Consider the following 4,024-nt stretch of genomic DNA (forward strand, 5'->3'; position numbering starts at 1 on the left):
GAATTTGCTGAGTTATCAAGTGACACAGGTTTAAGACTTGAGTTTCCTAAAAAAATTGTTAAATAAATTTTGGCTTGGGATTAGGACAGAATTTCCAACAACTTCTGTTTTTTGTTTTGTTGTTTTGCAGGGGGGAAGGCAGGGTAATTGGGGTTAAGTGACTTGCCCAAGGTCACACAGCTAGTAAATGTGTCAAGTGTCCGAGGCCGGATTTGAACTCAGGTACTTCTGACTCCACCAACAATTTCTGAAATGGCCCTAAACATACTTCTACCATTTTGTACTATATATTTATGCAAAGCAGTGTTCTCAGCATTGACAATTATAAAATCAAAATTTCAATCAATGCTGAAAAATGTTGAAAATGCTCCCATCTTGCAGAATCAAGTATTCTGCCAAGATTTAATTCTTTATGTGAAAATAAACAAGCACATCTATCTGATTAGTGTGCAAGGTTGCTTTCTTTTTTAATAAATGGTAAAAAAAAAAATGTAAACCAAAGAATTGTTTTAAAATAAATTTCTTTATGATTTATTGTCAGTAAATGATTTGTATATCTATTTTATATACCTATATGCTTGGGGCTGCATAAAAATTTCTCAGGCAAAAAGGAGTTATGAGTGGAAAAACTTTAAAAAGCCCTGGCTTAAAGAATAATATGTATTTCCGAATGGATAACATGGACAATATGGACAATAGTCAAAGCACATGGCTAATTTTGAAAGCAGGAAATACATGCTGCCAATAACCACATTAAAAGATGTTGAAATTCCCAAATAACAAAATGAAAATCAAGATAATTTTATGAATTACCCTGTATCCCTTAGTAAGGCAAAAATTAGGGGAAAAAAATTCTGTGTTGGCAGGGTAATGTAGAAACAGGCATTCTACATTGTTAGTGAGACTGTTGACTAATAAAAAACATTTTGGAGAACAATATGACAGAATATAAGAAGAGTAAGCTAATCATAACTCTTGACTCATTGCTAGGACTATATCGGAAAAAATCAGAAGGAAGAAAGGACCTACATGTGCAAAAATATTCACAGTCACTTAATAATAGCCCAAAGCTGGAAGCAATCTGTGTGACTGATGATTGGAGAATAGTTGATTAAATTAAATTATGTTATTGTAATAGATTATGGTGTCATAAAATTGATAAATATGAAGCACTAAAAGAAATATGGAAAGATATATGAAGTGATGTAATGTGAGATCGGCAAAACCAAAAGGGTCTACGTTTTGACTTTGGCTATATCTTTGAAATAATCAAAAGTAGTGGAATTTCAGAGAGACTTGGAAAGAGAAAGAAAACATCATATTTTTGTTTGTTTCTTGTCGTAATTGATCCATTTCTACTTTGTTAAATGTAAAGCATCATAAATTATTCTGTATGTTTATTTGTCTTTATTGATGGTGATTTTGTTTATAATAATTTTTAAAGAAGCATGTATTATGCACCTACTTAGATGTTTCATTTGGCCAGGTTCTGCACAAAGTAAATTTTATAGACATAGTCCCTGCCCTTTTGGAATTTATTATATAAAATGGTAATTTATAATCTATACCTGCTATGGTTACTCTTTTCCTTCTGTTTGTGATTTCCCAATAATTGTGTTATTTAGCATATTAGCTTCAAGTTGTGATCTGCTAAGTTTATGAGCATGTCGGAAAACTGCTTTCAAAATGTCAGTTTTTCATAAATATTTCAAAGAAGTAGAGTTAAGAAGGGTAAGATAAAAGATTTAGCATCAAGAAGCATCTCTACAACATAGACCAATGATGAGATGCCCATCAAGATCAGGGTACAATGTTCAGCCCCACAGCTTTACCCATAGTGGCCTACGTATCAGAATATTGGTCCATAATGAACAGTAAAGAGCAGGTTTGTGGTCACCCATCCTCCTATGAAAGGATAATGTGTAGAGGTTTTCTTTATGCTTGAATGACAAATGAGACCTCCATTGAAGTTCAGTAATACTGGAAGCAGCTTAATGCATGGAGAGACACTAGGTAGGTCAATGTAGACTAAGAAGATGAAACAATGGTCTAGCTGTGTAAACAGAGATGTCTACATTCTCACTGTGTCCACCAAGGAGGGATAGAAGAATTGAGGTAGTAGTAACTGGTATATAGGAGATAGTCTCTCAGAGTGGGAAAAACACTAGATTAGGCATCAGAAAGCCTAGGTTTATGGAAAAACTCACATGATCTGATGCTGAGTGAGGGGAGCAGAAGCAGAACATTATACACGATTACAGACACATGGTGTCTGTGATAACTAACTTTGGTAGACTTGGCCCTTCTCAGCAATACAAGGTTCGAAGACAGCTCCAAAAGACTCATGATGGAAAAAGCTATGCACATCCAGAGAAAGAATTACAGAGTCTCAATGCAGATTGAGGCAAACTATTTGCTCTCTCTTTTTTTGCCTTCTTTTTTGATTTTGTTTTTTCTTCCCCATGATTCATTCCATTGGTTATAATTCTTCTTTACAACTTGACTATTGCTTAAGTAAGTTTAATGTGAAGGTATATGTAGAATCTACATCAGATTACATGCCATCTTGAGGGGGAGGGGGAGGAGAGGGAAGAGGAGAAAATTTGGAACTCAAAAATTTGTGCAACTCAGTGCTGTAAACTAAAAATTTAAAATAAATTTAAAAACAAACAAAAAGAAAGCCTAAGTTTAGGTTCTGATGGCCATTAGTTGGCTGTGGGACCTTGGGCAAATCACTTAACTTCTCTGGGCTCAGTTTCCTTATCTCTAAAATAAAACAATTAGACTTGAAGACCCCTAAAGCCCTTTCCAACTCCAGGAGTACATGGATTTAAGGTTAACAATAAAATTTTATTCTTTATCAACACTTTTCAATAAATATTCGTGTTACAAGTTTTGCATTCTTTCTTCCAGAGAGTAAAACTGAGATGAAGGTTTAAGTAACATTAATTCACTTAGAGAAAAGAGAACAAATTTCTTAAAACCAGACATTTATCTACAACTCTTTATTTTGCCATCAAAAAGGCAGTGACCGCAGATGTAAATGTTTCTGTTCTGCTTCCCCTCTCTCCTCTTCCCCGCCCCCAGAACTGGTAATAGAAATATAAAAAAATTGTGTAGTGAACTGGCCATGTTTAGTAATAATATAATTTTCTCTTTCTTTAGTCAATAGATGTGTCCCTAAAAGATTGTATGTGAATTAAATAACGATAAATTGAATCATGTTTTAAATGGACCTTCTAGAGCTGGCAATTTAAAGGAAACCTATTGTGTCTTATTTTTGTAAATCAGATATCCTCTAATTTATTGCTTTGGTAATTTAGGATTTTTCATATGCTATTCATTATTTACATATCTACATATTTGTCTTTTCACAGTTAGTAGACATTGACTAAAGGTACCATTCATACAGGGACATAAACATGATTTAACAGCAATTTCTACCCTGTAGTTTTTTTTATTCTTTTAATAATTCACAAGTGCCACCTAGTGATTTCTTTGAAAATAGTGTCTTTGCCTTTAGAGAGAAATTTAAGACCGAAAAGAAATGTCAGAATTACCTAGAGAAAGCTAGGCTACATGCTAAATTGGATCTGGTACATTTTTAGTCATAAAGACTCATATATATCTCATATAGCTCTAAGTCAATATTAGTAGTCAATTAGTATTGAAATAGAAGCTGAATGTAAGAGCTTACCTAATGATACTTGGAGTACTAAATAGTGCTCTCAAAAAAGGGGGGTGGAGGATAAGAAAGAAATGGTATAACCAATCTCACTTTATGAACAAATAAAACCAATACTTTAAAGCTTTTGTTTTTTTTACTTCTAGAGAAGTGAATCTGTATTTCTAATCAATATTTTTGGAGGATAAGAAAGAAATGGTATAACTTCTAGAGAAGTGAATCTGTATTTCTAATCAATATTTTTCCACCAGCCCTCAATTCTCTATTTGCAGCAGCCTATAGGAAATTATTACTCGTGTGTCCTACCGTCATTTCAGTCATCACATACAAAACCATGAT

The sequence above is a fragment of the Trichosurus vulpecula genome, chromosome 2, assembly GCF_011100635.1.
Source record: "Trichosurus vulpecula isolate mTriVul1 chromosome 2, mTriVul1.pri, whole genome shotgun sequence".
Classification (NCBI taxonomy): domain Eukaryota; kingdom Metazoa; phylum Chordata; class Mammalia; order Diprotodontia; family Phalangeridae; genus Trichosurus; species Trichosurus vulpecula.